The following is an 18,107-nucleotide window of genomic DNA, read 5'->3' as shown; positions in this document are numbered from 1 at the left end:
AAGATGTACTGACCCCCTACAAGTGCCATGCTAACCGCTGTCTCAATATGAAAATGATAGAGAAAGGGTATAACTCCCAAATCGTCGGAGTATTCTTTTCACATAATAATGCGGACTCAGCAGATGACTTGTTAACTGTTTATTCCTCCTTACACTGAACGTACACAGCTGCTTCTCATTGTTTCCAGTAGCACAACAACGGTTACTACATTACCCAGAATAACTTGAGGCTCACACTACTACGGTAGCCTTAGTAGCTCAAACTACACAACAGATTAGATCAGAACAGAAACACGACAGGAGAATTTACTGAGTAATTTTGCTGTTTCCACTAATTACTTGGACTGACCTGGCGTTAGTTAATCCTCTCGCTCTCCAAAACAAATGCATGCGGTAATTGCCGGCTGCAGTCGGAATTTTACGACACCAGGCTGTGGGTGTCATACCGCTTCGACCAAAGGGGCGCTATAATCAACGAAAACGAAAAGTTCCGCACAGCTGCTTTAAAAATGTGAAAATATAGTATAGCCTACCAACTGAGCTTGTGCGCACGGCACGCTTGAGCGCATCCGTCTGAGGCTGTGGATCAATGCCAAGTTTTCTTTTATCACTATTCCCTCTAACTTGTAGCTGTTTTTTCGTTATCTTTTGAATTCAATATGAATTATGGAACCATTTTTGTCAACGTTTGTTTCCCCACTTTTGTACAATAAATTATTGTTTAAAGTTTCAACAAGTTTCTTTTGGAGTGCATGACACAAGTGTGTTTTGAAAACAGCTGCGGACTGTCACCTGCTCAACACATCAGTACCTTTGGATGCCATGACAGTAATAGCCAATAATGTCAAAATATCATTTACAGACCGATTTAACAGACAATCACTGCTGCCCGACCCGCAGGTCCATTTGCGGGTCCCGCAGGTTACGGGCATAGCATAGAATAATGTACTGAAGGAGACTGTTGTGCCATCACATTTTTTTGTGGTTTGAGAGCAAAGATCCGGTCACCGCTGTGCAAAACAATGCAATACAATCAGGTCCGACAAAGACCCCAGAGTCTGCTGCCTTTTTGTTCAACAAAAGGTTTAAAACACACCAGATTTCTATTCTTTTAGCCTCTCTCTTTAAACCAAGAGCACCATCTAGTGGGCTCAGAAAATAAAGAAAATGCTTCATGAGGCTTCATTCCACCATCACTAATTAGTACATTAATGGTTTTAAATATTGTTGTCTATTAAAGCTTTTTTAATGGATGCAGTTTTTATTTGCTATGCATCTAGTTACAAGGTTTACACAGTCCAGCCTTCATCATTTATGCGTATGCATGGTCTGTGGCAAATCCTAACTTTGTTGGCAGTAGGGATGCACCGAATATTCGGTAACCGAATATATTCGGCCGAATATTGCAAAAAAAACACACATTCGGTATTCGGTGGAATAAGTTAAAAGCAAGGCCGAATAATAGCGGCGTGTTTTGATAACGCAATCAAACAGCGTGCCGTGACAGGCGGAGTAAAATGTCGGCTGTGTGGCGATCCGTCCGTCACGGCACTCGCATTTGCGACTAAAAATAGTTTTGAGCGAGCAAAATATAGGCTTAAATCATTCACCAGATTTCAACCACCAGCAGAAACTAAAGGCGAATCCCACCGATTGTGGGTTGAACGGGGGTCACAGATTGTGGGTTGAACGGGGGTCACAGACACAGACAGTAATGTATTCCTGTCAAATACGGCGGACATTGGCTTACCGGCGACGGATAAGTCGGCTCCAATAATATCATCTTCTTGGCGTGTGGACTGCCCAGAAGTACCTGAACAGCCGAGCCAGCCAAACACAGGTATGTGACGTGTCAGAGTTTCAAATTTTCCACACAATCCAGTGGAAAAGCTGGTGTGGAAACCAATCTCCTGTAAGGAGCACCCCCCCTGAAATTACAGGAGAAAACAAGCCTATGTCCAGAATCATTTGGCCTAAAAAAAGAGAAAGAATCCCTACCTCCCTTCCTTTACTCTTTTTTTCCTCAGCCATCCTATTATAAAACATAAACCCTCCCTTTCTGTATGCAAACATCTGTAAACTGCCTAAAAAAAATGTTCTACATGTGTGCTTACCACCGACATTCAGCTCCTTCTTATTCTCCTCTTCCTTTTTTTGAGGACAAACCATCTGCTTGGCTGGCCTGTGAAAATGTATTCATCCTGACATATCACCGAAATGCAGCTCAATGGACTTAACAGTCTGGAACAAATAACAGTATTATTCTGAGTGGATTACACTTACGCATCTCTGGACCACCTGTTTCATGAAATCCAAATGGCGTAAATCCCAAATGAAATAAATAAGTGAAAATGAAATAAATAGATAAAACTTTCTTTCACGGCAGGAGATTAAGCCTGTGTTGACTTAGCCAGGGAACTGACGGAAAATACTAAACAGCTGTCAGGGTGACTGTCTGGCATTGCTGTTTCAAAGAAGGGGATGTTCCTGTCAGGATAACCTCTTCAGAGTCTGGATTGCCGGTAAATTCCCGGACTACCCGGTAAAAGGACTGTGGTTGTGACCAGGCTAAAATTACTGGCTTCAACTGCTGCTCTGATTCATCCATGCTTCAAATGAGTGTGCAGCAGTTTGAAGACCAGCAATAAGTCCCTCCCTGAAAGAGATATAAAAGAGGCTGTGTGGCCATGTTGTCCCACCCGATGACTAGGTCTACTTACTGGGGAAGATTCTGTGAATATCATTACCTCATGCAGGTATCTTTGCCTCCAAGAAGGATCTATACCGTACTTCACACTTAATTTAAATGTAGAAAGTAAATGATTCAGCATGCAGCACATGAATGATAAAGTCCAGTAAGTCAAGTTTTAACAGAAGATGAGGAAAAGGTCCTTCACATCAGAAACCCTGGGGCTCATTGCATCAAATTTGCATCATGGTAGCTGAAATTTGCAACACATAGTGATTTCCTCTGGTTCATTTTGATACATTTCATTAATCAAAACAAAAGTCATACTGGCATGTAATAGCACTGTAGGACTAGCAAATTTTGACAATAATTTGTGTGTGCAAGCAGTGCTTGCAAATCACTGTTACCACTGTGGTGAAAATATACCAACCAAACAGTGTGAACTTTCTCCATTTCTGTTGAAAGAAAAATAGCTTTTTTGTCTCATTATTTTTTATTAAATGATTGAAACAAATAATAGTTGCTAATCATTTTCTGTCAATTGACTAATCAACAGAAGGTTTCAGTTCTAGTTTGATGATCAAGCAAGTGTATAGTATTTTAAAACAGCAGTGTCTGACACTGTGCTTAAGATGTGTGGTCATCCGATATATTTGAATAACTGCATACTACAGTACAATACAGTTGAATCAGACAAACCGCTGGAAAAAAAAATGTTGATCAACATAAAATGAGGTTTCCAAATACTTTGATAGTTAATCAAAGCTGGGGTATGCAGATGTCTGGAAAGGGAAAAAGAAAAGAAAATACATCATTCACCCTCTAACTTCTCGGTCCTATGCCCCTCCCACTTGACAAGTGCGGACATATGCATGCGCTCCCCATGTGTCCTGCCTGTGTCCTTGTGTATTAGTCTGTGTCCCCTCTCCAAATTTCGAGGTTTTAGCGAGTCCCCGAACACAGCACAGGTGAACTGTTGGACTTACCACAATAAACTGTTACGTTTCACTTTAATGGCACCTAATGTTCTGCGCTCAACCTGTGCCCAGAGTGCACTCTGCACTGTGAGTGTGGAGCCATTAATAACCAAACAGTATATATATTCCAACAGTGCACCTAATGTGCCATCCAGCTCCTAAAATACTGGTTTCAAGGTGTACTGTGATATAAAAGTTGACTGTTATTATATCATATACATTTCCTTATCTACAAATTTGACAAAATGCACCTAGACCTTGAATCTCACCTTTATTTTAGTTATTTTCAAAGGGGAGACTTTTTACACATACTTCCATTAACAAAATAGTTTCAATCGTAATACCGTTGCAACCGTAATCAAAGCGTGGCCGATGTTTTTTTTTTTTGTTTTTTTAAAGGTATTTTTTGGGCATTTTTAGCCTTTAATGGATAGGACAGACAAGTGTGAAAGGGGGAGAGAGAGAGGGAGTAACATGCAGCAAAGGGCTGGAGTCGAACCCGGGCCGCTGCGGCAACAGCCTTGTACATGGGGCGCCTGCTCTACCACTAAGCCACCAACGCCCCGGCAGTAGATGTTTTGATCGTGGTGGGCCACCACATATAAGTGAATGTATGGGAACCCTGGCTTCATACAGTAAGCCAGTGCTTCCCATACATTGATTTATTCTGTTTTATTTTACTTTAGAGCTCTCTCTCTGTTTATGACACCACAAAAGAGACAAGAATTTGAGAAGGGTGTGGTATGGACCCAAATGCAGTACACAGGTGCTCAGGAACAGTTGGTAATGACCTTTATTTTCACCACAGCAAACAAGGTACGGAGCAGACTGAATAAACACAGAATAAAGTTCGTTCTTCGGGCTGAAAGCCCTCACACAGTCTCTGGGGCTCAGACAAGGGGAAGAGACGCGGCCGGAGTCGGCCGTGGAACCGAGGGGAAGCTCCTTAGCCCCCGGCTCCAAACAGTTCAGTTCTCTTTTGGTGTGAGGGGAAGAGAAGTAGCTTACTTCAGCCGATGACGACGAGGAGGAAGCTCCGTGGCCCGAAGAGCCGGCTGCACGTGCGGAGGTGCCGACGGGGAGAGAGCAGAGGAGCGATCGGAGGCAGGCGGGGGGGTCGTAGCCAGATGAGCAGTCCGCGAAGGCAGAGGCACCGATGGGGAGCAGGCAGGAGGATAAACGGGGCCAGGCGGAGGAGTCGTTACCAGCCGAGCAGTCAGACACCAGAAACACTGAGGCAGAGCACGAGGTCAGGGACAGAAGGCAGGTGAGTTTACCGGGAGGCAGACGAGGAGAGCAGGTCGGGAACAGGCAGAGTCGGCAACAGGAGATCAGACAGGAGATGAACGCTGGAAAGTCTCGCATGACGCTGAAGAACAATCTGGCAACGAGTGAGAGTGCTGGAGAGGCTTATATGCAGGGCTGATTATGATGAGCTGCAGCTGTGTAGGCAGGTGAGCAGAGTTGGGCTGATAAGGTGGGCGTGGCTGGCAGGTAGAGTGGAGCAGAGGGAGGGAGAGTGGAAAATCACTGCAGCAGAGTGACAGGAGGGGAATGAGAGACAGGGACTGTGACAAGAATTATGCTGTAGACTGCTTTGCCAGGGAAGGGTGGTCAATGGCTCTGGGAACAGACCTCTGCAGGAACTCAAAATCAGTGGGCACAGTGAGCTGGTGGCCAGAAGCAGTGCCACATCTAATCTGTGTAACGGCAGCAACAGAAAGTTTTCTGATCCGGTGGGGAGTCCTGACTGTCCGGTCTCACCAAGCTGGGGCTTGCAATGGCTGGATTCAGGATACTGCAGCTGCTGACTGGGGTCAGTCTCCGGAGCTAATTGGTAGCGCTTTTCCTGACCACTTAAATTTCAATATGCTCAAAGGTTTTTTTTTCTACACGATTTTTGCCCAAGGATGCTAGAATAATACCGCCTACCCTAGCTTTAACCATTCAAGGAATTTATGCAGTCAGGTAAAAATGCCATACATTTTCTGGCAACAGCTTCTCAAATGTGAGTGTTCACTGCTTTTCTGTATTGTACATAATTTCAAATTAAATCAAATTGAATGTCTGAGTTGAACTGGTGGTCAGGTAAAAAAAACGAGACATTTGAAGGTCACTATTTCTAATTTAATATACTGAATGATTAACTGGAAAAATAATTGACGGATTAACCTGTGATGAAAATAACTAAGCTGCATTCTTTGTGTCCACTAAACTGTCAACCTTTTGAGCGGCACCTTTCATGACGGATGAGCACTTTGCAACATCAGCAATGCTTTCAGACTGAAATTAATATGCTCAGACATTATTAGAAGAGTATCAGTATGTTTAATAGGTTTATTAACAAATGTCACTCCTTTTGTGTCAGCATCACTCTCTTTCTGAGGTGCTGAATCTGGAGCTGACAGCATCTCTGAGACATTGTTCTCACATTTGATTGGATATGTGTCCTCAGCTCGTTGGTGCTGATTCAGACATGTTTCTGAGAGTTTCTATCGGTGAAGCCCTTCTTTAAGCATATGGGAAACCACAGCAACTATCAAATCAACATAAGTTCCAATGATCCGAACACATACTTATATCATGTGTGCAAAGGCTCAGAGCGAGAGAGCTAATTAAAGCAGAGACCCAGGGATTCAGAGTATCTTGTGATTCTGCTGAGTGGGAGGTTATTGTTCCAAAACAGTGAATATGTATTGGAGGATGAGTTTTTGCAAACCAGGCGTCTCAGCACTTGGCCAAGAAATTGTTGAGTCACTGTTATTGATCAGCCTTCCGCCATCCTTTCATAGATTACTGTGGTCATTTTGTGCAACTTTGAATGTGATGTGCATCTCTGTCCGCCAGCAGAAAACATGTAGCATACTAAACTACTCTCACAGAGGATTTGAGGGGGGTTTATTTTTCATTGACACAGGGGGTTTATTTTTCATTGCATTGCATCAGCATGAAGATGAAAAATCAATGGGATATATCCCACTGGTGATGCTTACCTCCAACATGGCAAGGTTTCTCTTTTTTCTGGCACCAATTACCCAGAAGCTAATAAATAAATTAATAAATAAAAGATAAATCTGAGCAGTAATTCAAGAGAATTCAGATACATGATTTGCTTTGAATGTGACTGACATTACCTACCTTACACATGCATCCTCCAGTGTGATGAAAGGTTCAACACACAGTACATATGCCAAACCCTGAAAGATGATATGGATAAAATAGGTATGGGGATGTTTCTTAACAGTGATTTACCAGTTACTTAGCAACAGCTTTGGCTTATGTTATTAAAACTCTGCCACCAAATATTAAAGGCTGAACTCTGCTCTGATCCACAGTAATCACAAGCCTTGAACCTGTGCGTAATTAGGAAGGAGTCAGCAAACCTTCCTCTGCACAACAGCAACCGTATTACTGTACTGAGAGGATACCAAGCTCATGTTCATTCAAAGGGATGAGCCTGTCAACTGACAGTCCAACACTTTTATATATCACGAGTCAGTGAGGAAGGTGCTTCAAAGTCCAGACAGAAATACAGCAGGAGCAGAGGCTACACTTAACAACAATAAGTGTAGTATGAGTATTGTGTATAATGTGATTTGTGAAGAAGACACAATGCATCTTGAAAATGTGAAAAAGGAAAGACGAGGAAAGCAGAATGTCTTTTTTGTAGGTCAAGAACATTGTCATTTTCTCTATGAGGCAGACATCTCACACAATTGAGTAGAAATAAGCAAAACAAGCTGCATGAACCATGCATATTTGCCTTGTTATTAACAGGCCATTTGAGTTCCAAATCCCCTTCAGTGTGTGTGCATTCAATTCATGCAAAGCAAAAACATCAAAATATGTTTCAGACGGTTTGGACTTTAAAAGTACTTCAGATCGAATATCCAAGCGTTTTAACCAAAAGGTGTAGCTGCATTTTGTTGTGTTCATTGGTTTTTCAAAAGAACGCTGTGAAAGGCTCTAAAACCAGCAAGGTGATCCTTTGCTGTATCTTTTTTCACTGCCTCTGTTAGTGTGAAAGGAGCTTAAGTGGAGCTAAGTCGGTAGCAATGGGATTTTAGAGGAAACCTTGCTTGAAGTGAGTGCAACTTTACTGTGTGTGTCGGTGAATGTACATCTGTTTTGGAGTGATGCTTAAGTTTTGAAGAGTTGGGTGCTCACTTTCTTTACATTAATACATTCTCAGTCCTCTGTGATTGTTGAAGGTGAAATACTAGTTTGGTGACCAGAGGAGGATACCCCCCTTTGGAAGGGCCTGCACTCCAACTACATAACAGTCATGCCAGTATTATTAAATAACAAGGTATAACCTCGTGGCTATGAATCTCCAGTTAGCAGATAACCCCTCTTTCCATTGTTTCTCATCTGCAATATAATGTAGGATTATGTGCTTAAGGGGGCACTGGGTGATCTGAGATTATCTGTCTGCCAGTGGACTGGAGCAATCACCTGCTTACTATACAGCACCACCTATACACACTACTATACAAAGCCTAAAGGCTCTTAGCTCTACCCTCATGTTAGATTGAAACTGAAACCTTTTGACGTCTGCTTTTTTTGTATACAAATTATGATTCAGTATCAGTGTATAAGTTCTGTGAAAACAACATGTATCCATTTACCAAACCCAACTGCAGCAGCCTAACTGCACCACAGCTGTGTAGTCACTGAATTGTGGCTTTGCAGGCTGCAGTTAATGCTCTTTGGCTTGGTAATCTATGGAATCTAGAGCCCTTACATGTACTGCACGTCACTGTCTGTCAGAGTGTGACAGTAAGGTCAACAGCTAAAGCAAGAGGACTTCATCAAGTAAGCAAGTACATTTAGCCATAGCAACATCCTGTTACTGTGGCTGACTGGAAAAATATTAGCTACAATAAACCTGCATCTCGGCAATTTTGTTTGTTATTTCACATAACTGAATGAGGCAGTAGCTTAACTGAGTCATGAAAATGAAATATACAGCTTTTAAGAAGTACCTAGGTTAGCTTAGCAGAATAGCAGTAACTGCTCTCTTTCAGCTTCTGACTTGATAGTGGACCAAGTGAAATTTAACCTGGTCAGTTTACTGTTTGATGTATGCTTAGCATTTATTATGTTGATTTCAAAATAAATTTTAAGGGTAGGGCAACACATTGGTAGCCTGGTGAAACCATCCTGATCTTGCGAGCTCATATTCTATTTCGCTCCACAGATCAGTCTGGCCATGGAATCATAAATGCAAATTCTGGCATCGGCTTTGGCTTACCGGGCCAATCACAACCGTTTATTACTTTGGGGTTATTTGAAATCACGTCCTCAGAATAGGAGGGACAAGGAGCAGAGTGTGTTTGTGCAGATTTTTTGGGGCTTTCTTTCAAAGTCACTCCTATGTCGACAAGTCAGTTGAAAACGGATTTGTCCTTCCCTGTTTTGTCAAATACTAGAACATTGTTTTTAATAACACCTTTTACTAAAATATTTTTTTGGCAAAGACGGCAACACTCTTTCCCAGACATCATCACAGCTCATCTCCGCTGCACGCTGCACTTGCTTGCTGGTCTGTTTACAGTGGCGTTGTGCTAGCCTATGTCACACGTTTCGTTTACTCGGATTGGTTTACCGTCTTTCCAATTGCGTGAAGGGGCACTCTGAGTGACAGCCGTTGATACCGCCCCTCGGGAATAGAGGAAATGTACATTCCGTGTCCAGACCCATTCGCGTTTTGCCAATTGGGTCTGGCAACGCCAGGTTAACACGTTGGTGGAGGGGTTAGCATTGTTACCTCACAGCAAGGGGGTTCCTGGTTCGAACCAGGGGTGGGGGGTTCGGACCCCGGGATGGGAGAGCCCTTCTGTGCAGTGTGCATGTTCTCCCCATGTTAGCATGGGTTTTCTCCAGGTACTCCAGCTTCCTTCTACAGTCCAAAGGCATGCAAGCTAGGATAACTGATGTGTCTAAATTGCCCTTAGGTGTAAATGTGAGTACTGATGGTTGTCTCTATGTGTCAACCCTGTGATAGTCTGGCGACCTGTCCAGGATGTACCCTGACCCCCCCCCCCCCCCCCTTTAATCTCTATAAACCATAAACTATATTTAAAAATGCTACACTTACACACTTGCATTTCCTTAAGATCATTTAAAGGCGGAGAGCAGTATCTGCATTTATAAGATATTTTCTATGGTGCATAATTTTAAATCTATCAGCCCAAAAAAAGGTATAAAATGAATACAGTAAAACATTTCAATATAAACACAGTTTGTCAGCCCGCCTGAAAACCTGTTTTCCTTCATTTCACTCTTTCTCCAGTTACTAATACACTCTGGTATGAATAATCTAATTTCCGATAATCCTTTGTGGATTTGTGTGTTACATCTGTTAGCAGTGCAGCAGACAGACAGCAGAGATTTTCTTTTCATGCGTGCACACACACATTGTGTTTCTTTACCTCCACCCTCCATTTACATCTCTCTCACTTTATCTTGTTCATCACCCCCATTCATCCCTCTTTGTTGCAACTAAATGACAAGCTGGATGCATTTCCTGATTGACTTGGTAAGACATTTATGTACATTTAGAACAGCTAGCTAAATGCTATAACTCCCTAAGTGCAAAAGTAATCTACCATTAGGAAACAGTTACATAAAATATATTGACAAGAACTGCATTTGTTATGGATAAATGTGAGAATAAAGTTTAGAAGGGAGCTTGAATGCTGTGTAGTTAGGTTTTTACTGTGGTTTTAAATCTTGAAACGCACAATACAAAGAGGGGTTTGATCTTCCTCCAACACACTTTGGGTTTCCACCATGACAGAGCAGCTAAGGGGGTGGATAGAGCCAGATGCACTGAGGGATGATGGGAAGGGAGAGGGAGTTGGGTGGGCAGAGATGGATGGATAGATAGATAGGCAGAGAGAGGGAGAGACAGAGAGAGGAGGGGTGGGGTGCAGTCACAGAGACAGAGGGATGAGGTGGAGAATGAATGACAGATGCAAAGATGAAAGATGCTCCAGCTGGAGAGAACCCCCCACCACACACACAAACACACAAACACACACGCACACACACATGGTGTGTTGTCATCTGGTGTTTACATTTATACACAGAGCCATGTGAAATAAAAAAGCATGATGTGAGGCACTGAATAATGAAAAATGAAAAAAAAAAAAATTTTTGGTTGTGTTTTTTTTTTTTTTTTTTTTTATTGGAGATGGGCGTCAGTAGAGTTTTTTTGACATTCAAAAACTTCCACACATTATGAGAGATTGAAAGAGTCTTATAAAACTCCTTTTTCAGCTTTCATGACTTCTAATTTTTGCTCAAGGCCACGTCCTTTTTAGGGCTTTAACGACAGTGTTTCGGTTACTTGTTTGAGTCATTTTTAAAATATAAATTGTGAGCAGTGTATGAATACAGCTTCTCAAATGTGCTGCTTTTTTCTCTTCAATGGTATATATTGGGTACTTTTTCTTTCTAGTTGTTGAAATACTGAAATATCTTGAGTACAGACATTCATTGTCCCCAGAAGATAAATCCTAATGACTTCAGTGATCCTGACTTTTGAACCACAAACACCATTGGGTTGACATTTGCGGCTGAGGTACAATGTACAATGCATGGATCATCATGCATTCAGGGAACACCCACTGTTATGATTAGCTCGTCAGGCATAAGAATGCTTATTTAGAGGCATCCGCTCTTGTGAATGTAAATGGTTGAAGTTCAAGCTCAGATATTCCAAATTGAATGATGCACAAAGGCTCATACTGCATTCAGAGAAACCCAGGCTGAAATTGTCAGTAAAAATATTGTTACTACTCAATTTCATTTCTGCAGATGAAATGAGTCACCCTTTTGGGGATACAGCCAGCTAGCTAGCAAGCTAGTACTATGCATTTGATGCCAGCATTACATAATTAACATCAATGAATGCTAATTTCCTCAAAGTCACAGAAACTTGCAAAACTATTTAATTTTCTGACAAAAACTGAGTTAAATTGCATTGACAACTGAATCAGAGTTTAGAGTTCAGAGTTTAGAGACTTTTTCTTGAAGGGCAATATGGCCGGTAATATTCCAGAATTCCAGTCGTAGCCTATAGAAAAACCACCTGAAATAGCCTACATTTGAACTGCAGTGAACCAATGACCAAACGTCAATATGTAACAAGGTCAGAGTGACAATGTGTTGGTTTAGTAGCAGAGGCAAAAGAGGAAAAGGACTCGCTGTGCCAAGCATAACTGTTAATCATCAAGTCCTCTATCCACCAATTTGTTCTGCCAGGAAACCTGCAAGGTGTTGAAGGTCTTCCTAGAGAGAATGTGATCCGTAACACTGTAACCTGACTACATCTAACTACCACGAGTGCGCTAAAAGGAGGGTTGCGACTGCCGCTGATACTCTAAAGAGGCAGGGACACACCCTGTGCTGCTTCGGTGGATAAATAGATCTATTGGTAATAAATATCCCCAAATATGATCTGCAAAATACAAATATATATTAAGTTTTCATGGCACAGTATCATATAAATCACACCGTTGTTTAATAAACTATTAATTAATTCATTTACTTTTTTGGCAGATTTTCCAGAGTACATTTTAGCCAGATATTTTTATCTGATCTATCGTGATACCTGCCAAAAGCCGGCATATGCCACCTAACATAAACCCTGAAGTGAATGCATAACCACTGATTTCAGAACCAGAACAAAAAAGCAGCCAGTAAAGTAAAAAAGAAAACAAAAAAACACTCAGTAGCTACTGGGCACTCCTGTCCTACATAAACCAAATATTACCATGTCGTGCAGACAGTGCAGTCAGCCTCTACATTAATAGTCTTTGTGAACTATAGTGATTCCGTAAGCAACCGTTAGTCTCAGCCCCGGTGAAGTCCTGTCAGCCCGATGCACTGTTTGACTTTGCATTGAAACATTGTTATAATAGCAGTTTCCTGGTTTTCACAGCTGGTGAATGTATTGAACTGAAGCAGTGTGGTGTGGTGTGAATAACACTTTAAGGAAAATAATCAGGCTTTGCCATTTTTTTGTTTGTTTGCTTTAGGAATAGGTAAATGACAAAATACTGTAAATCCAGAGATGATGTCGGCTGTTGCCAAGTCCAAGTCAGTGCCGAAATGCAGGTATCTGTTTTCCAAACCAACACTACACACTTCTGTCTGGCAATATGTAAATCAGCACTTCACCGTTTACTGGGTAACTGAGCTGCATTTGAACATAGCCACAGCTGGTGATTGTTGTGTTGTCTGATATTTATGGTTTTTTTTTTTTTTTTTATGTGTGTGTGTGTGTGTGTGTGTGTGTGTGTTTGTTCAAAGAGCATGTGGATTATTTGCATTGAATCCAGTTGCACAGCTGCTGAAAGTCTTAGCTTTCGAGCGATGTTACGCCCACACAGAATTCAGTTTGCTTACTCAGGCACACACTCTGAAATGCAGGCTGAGCTGTGTGACCACCACTGATTGACCACACCTCAGTTCTATAAGTGCTCTCCGTAGTACACTACCAGCTCTGTGGTGTGTCAGAGTGACTGGATGAGTTAGTGTGAGTAAATATGTGGGAGCCATAATGTGCTCTATTTCTACTGAAAAGGCTTGACTCGAACATACTGCCGCACTAATTAGCCTTACTCATTCACTGTATACTTTTATCCATATCTGCATTTTTTATACACCTCTTGATGTGCAAAGATGACTCAGTGCATCTGTAAGATAAGCTGAGTCGGTACAATCTTTATTGCCACTGAGGGGACATTGGAGAGGTTTGCAGAAGCAAAGAATACAGGTGTAAATTGGAGAATATTAAAAAAAAAAAAATTAGAAAACAATTAGCATCTTTATGGTGATAGGAAAATGGTGGCCTCCAGGCCAGGAGTTGTAAAAATGCAAATGCCTTTAGACAACAAACGCACGTCATCTAATTTGTGCAAATTCTGTCCCATCACCTTCAAATGTTCTTAGATAAGTTGGTCTTCTATATTCATAAAGAAATAGCTTAGCCTTTATCCCACTCATCATGCAATGGCTGCAGAACCTTCTTCAGAGGAACCATGCAATCATTCATCTGAAGGTAGAACTGAAAAGACTTTTATAGTTTTTATAGACACATAAGTTAACTTTGCACATGACTTTTGTATTGTCAGCACAGATGATAATAACTCCCCAAAAGCAGATTTAAAACAATAAAAACCGCCTTGACTTAGCCTGGGTCAAAATACCTTCTCAACCTCAGCTAATTTTTTGTTACATTAAAAAATAATTAGTTAAATACTTCACATCTTCTTTTTATTGTGTCTCTGTTAATCTCTGAGATGCACCAGGTGCTTTGATTACTGTTTGAGCTGTTAATTTGCAGTGGCATTTGTAATTGCTATGAAATTGTACTGAGTTAAATACTGCTTTTTGAACTGAATTTTTCCAGAAATTATTGCAGTGCATTGATGTTTTAACTAATACCTGAGCGTATTCAAACAAAAGCAAAAGAGCCAGGCTTGTAGTCAAAGAACATTATCCTTGTATTTTTTGCTCAGGTGCTGAAAAGTGCAACAACTTGTTTGTACATCTGTTCCACTGGTGCGTTAAATATCACAGCAGCAAAGATCAGAGGCTCTGTCTGCCGCCTTTATATTTATCTCATCTAGGAACATTGGTTACCCTTGGTATTTATTCTGCGGAACTATTTATGCTAGCTCTATGAGGTTGAAGGAAAAAACAACACAGGACAACCAAAGAGAGGAACAGTAAAGCTGTTCCAGATATACTTGAAAACTCAGAGAGGCTTCTGAAGAACTATTAAAGGAATACTTCAAATGCAAAATGACCATTTGTACGTCAGTTACTTGCTGCATGTTGCTTAGAATTGTGAAGAAAACTTTGTTTTTCTCATATGCCTTAAGAAAATCCAAAAAGGAAAAAAAAATTTTTTCATAAATTGAAGTAATCAGGGCCCGCATTTAGAACCAGCAAAACTTTATCAAAACATCTGTTAACAATCTCCCATACAACTTGTGCAGTATAATCCAAGTCTCATTTATCCAGTCATTTGCTCAGTACTTCTCATGCACTGTTCGTATGTTTACCTACAAAAAGTAATGCACCATAATTCATATGTATCCCATGTAATCACTAGCCAGTAAAACATGTATAACCCATGTTTTTGGGAAGGCTGCAATCATGCGACCAGTGCACCAGGCAGGTTGGGGTGGTGGATGAGTAACAAAACCCAGGACTTTCCCCAGGAGACTGGTGTTTGCAACCATGAGCTTTGAGTGATTTTAAAGTACATTGTAACCATATATCTTTTCCTAAACCTAGCCATAGTAACTTTAGCCAATGTATTCTCAAACAAGAAATGCAAGCACAACACTTTGTATGCTATCCTACGAATTTGCACCCCACAAATGATGTTACGTTCTTAACACACAGTTACATAATTGACGTAAAGTTACAGAGGTTGGGTTTAGGCAATAAAAGTTACTGTGGTTTGGTTTCGGAAAAGAAACATGGTGGGGATGTACCTTCAAATGACTCCAAGTTCAGCCAAAGTTCACACAGATCCAAACACACAAATCCAGGGCAAAGTCCCGGGTGAAAGTCCATTTTTTGTGACCCATCCACCGTCCCAACCTGCCTCCTTACAAGTGTTTTGACTGCTTCCTTGTTTACTGCTGTCAGCACGTTGGTCACGTGATCACAGCATTTCAAAATACATGGGATATGTACAAATTTGGGTGCACTGCTTTTCATAGGAAAACATATGAAAAATTTATGAGGACAGACTGCTTTATTTTCCTAAGCCTAAAGGCGCCCAACCATGTTGCTTTTCCAAAGTTGAACCTTGGTAACTTTATATTAATTATGTAACTTTACGTTACATACATAAAGCCAATCATGAGAAGGTTATTCGTAGGATATCATACAAACTGTTATGTGTGTAGGATATAATATGAACCATTGTATGAGGATACTTTGCCCAAACACATGTATTTATGCTAAAACGTTACGATTTAACATCTCATTATAAACAGGCTCAGCGTTCCCTGGCATGTTCAGGGCGTGCTACTTGTTAGCGAAAGTGTTTTTAAATAGTACGACTTTAGCAAGAATGCATGTTTGGGGAAGTACAGATGCTTTGATATAGTTTTGCTGCTATTAACGGTGGCCCCTGATTACTTCAGTTTATGAATATTGTTTGGCTTTTTTGGATTCTTTGTTCACCATGGAGGCATGAGAGAAAACCAACGTTTCCTTCCTGAATTTAACACAATACATAGTAATTAATTGATAAACAATGGTCATGTTGTGGATGAAGAATTCCTTTAAATATGATCTGTACTAATATTTCCATATATGAATAAGTTCATTACAGTTTCCCTTACAGTTTTGTTATAGTGTTCTGTATTCAGAAAGCTCAACTAAAAGCTCCTAATCCACTGTTTTCAGTATTTTACACTTGTACAAAAATCTACTCGACACCGTTCCTGTTTTCCATTTATAGGCTTTGAAATAAATAGAAGGCACCATTAATTCCTTCTATACAGTCCTGGAGAGAACAGAAAGCTTAAGCTGTGAATCTGCAGTGCAGTGGTATACACAGACAGACAATTGCAAACGCGCGCACACACACACACACACACACACATACAGACACTGTTCTCCTCCTGCTTACTGACCTGTTTCAATAATTCAGAAGAGTGACTTGCTGGCTGGCTGGCAGTGGGCTCTATCCATGGACTCGGTCAACCATTACACACAAACACTCACTCACACACATACACACACCCACTCACATAAGCATAGAGTTTGTCATGCTTGGCAGTTTTACATCCATGCAGCTGTACACGCCAAACAAGCTTCAGAGGTTTGATTCCATAAGGATATGGCTTGGCTCCATCTGTATGTATATGTGCATGTGTGTTTGTGTGTCTATTGTGTGTTGCATAGACTGGTATTTGGTATCCAGTATCCCATATATTGAAACACAGGAGCTAATGGTTTTAGTTAATGGCAGCTAATGGACCGTGTGCATGCTTAAGGGAGTGAGAGATCTGTTTTGCATTCCTGATTTACCGTGTGTGTATACACATGGGTTTGAGTGTCTGTGTTCCAGGTGTGCAGGTCTGAGTTTTACTGTTCAATGACTTGAATGAAAAATCAAAGTGCTTTCCACACAAACAACCTGCACACCAAACAACACTGAGTTTTAGTGATACTATATCCACTTTTATTTTAAGATCAGACAATAATGAAGTGCTGTTTAGTAACATACTGATATAACCAGATTTTTAGCTGTTGGAAGTTAGAGAGTCTTTGAAATCACATCTGTGAAAAACCTGGGCCATGCAACAAAATAAATTTATTTTACTTTTGTTATATTGGATTTTGTTTCTTTGCTACCTACAAATTAATCTTCATTTTACAGGAATAATTAGCAGTGTTGGGCTGCAAGGCATTAGAGATTACTAGTTGAAATGCAGTAATTGCACTAGAGTTACTAATCCCACTCAGTCTACATACTGGGGGTCAGCTTGGTTGCTGTCTTACTGGGAGGAGGGATGTTGTCAATTGTGTATGTATCAATTGCTCACTCACCTAGCACCACTGAGATAGCTAACATTACAATTCAGCCAAGAACAACATCATTAGTAATTACATTTCTTGCTGTTATGAGTACGAGCCTCTTGTCTATGAGTAGATGCACGCTTCCTTCTGTGCAGTAATGTTGGGTGTAGTTCTGTAGAAAGAAAATAGATCCATGAAACTGCTCACACCAAGGACTGTGGATTATCTTAAGTAACCAGGTCATGCTTTTTTAAAGAGACATTGCTGTTCAGTTTTTCAGATTTTGTTCTTAGACCACCACAAGCCGAGTGCCATCAAGTTCCATTGTATTGGAGAGAAGACAGCTATCTATATATATGTTGGCTTATTGTTTTAACATTTGTTAAATACATGAAATGTAGCTTGTGGGTGTGAAGTTGTTTGAAGTTGTTGGAAGGCCTTTGAAGGCTTTTTCTGTTTGTCCCTGTTTCTAATTGATCCACTGACCAAATATGCAGAATGTGTCCATATCTGTTTATGTTGCAGAACACTGCCATTAATGAAGCTCTTAAAAAAAAAAAAAAAAATGGCGAAAACGTAGTTTATTTCAACACTAGAATTAAGATAAAAATATTCACAAACATAAGTAGTGTTTAACTTTTGACTGAACACCCAATTAAAACCCTCGGCGCATACTGCAGTACAGTCAAATAGATGCGCAACTCAGAGCATCAGAAGTGTCTCTGATACCAGACTCAGAGCATACCGGTGGAACTGGAAAATGCATATTAGGCCTACTAGTTACTACTTACATTTTTCAAGTGATTTCCCAAATTTGTCGTTGAGTTGTGATATGCCAATTGCTTTTGGCAAATCTGGCACTCTGCTTTCTGGGGGTT

At 40.8% G+C, this 18,107-nt stretch overlaps 1 protein-coding gene across 3 annotated transcripts in view; it reads left to right on the top strand.

The window, feature by feature from the left end:
- lrfn5a (leucine rich repeat and fibronectin type III domain containing 5a) overlaps positions 1 to 18,107 on the top strand; it is a 183,440-nt gene that overhangs the window by 68,075 nt on the left and 97,258 nt on the right. The window contains exon 1 of one of the 3 annotated variants that reach the window (XM_050061577.1): positions 16,456 to 16,563. The exons of the other annotated variants lie outside the window; for them this stretch is intronic. The gene's annotated coding sequence lies outside the window, so the exon portion shown is untranslated. Of the gene's footprint in view, positions 1 to 16,455; positions 16,564 to 18,107 lie in introns of those variants that run through there. 3 annotated transcript variants of the gene reach the window in all.

This window comes from Epinephelus moara, chromosome 14 (genome assembly GCF_006386435.1).
Source record: "Epinephelus moara isolate mb chromosome 14, YSFRI_EMoa_1.0, whole genome shotgun sequence".
NCBI lineage: Eukaryota > Metazoa > Chordata > Actinopteri > Perciformes > Serranidae > Epinephelus > Epinephelus moara.
Note: the sequence above shows the minus strand (reverse complement) of the source record. Positions and strands in the feature narration are given on the sequence as shown.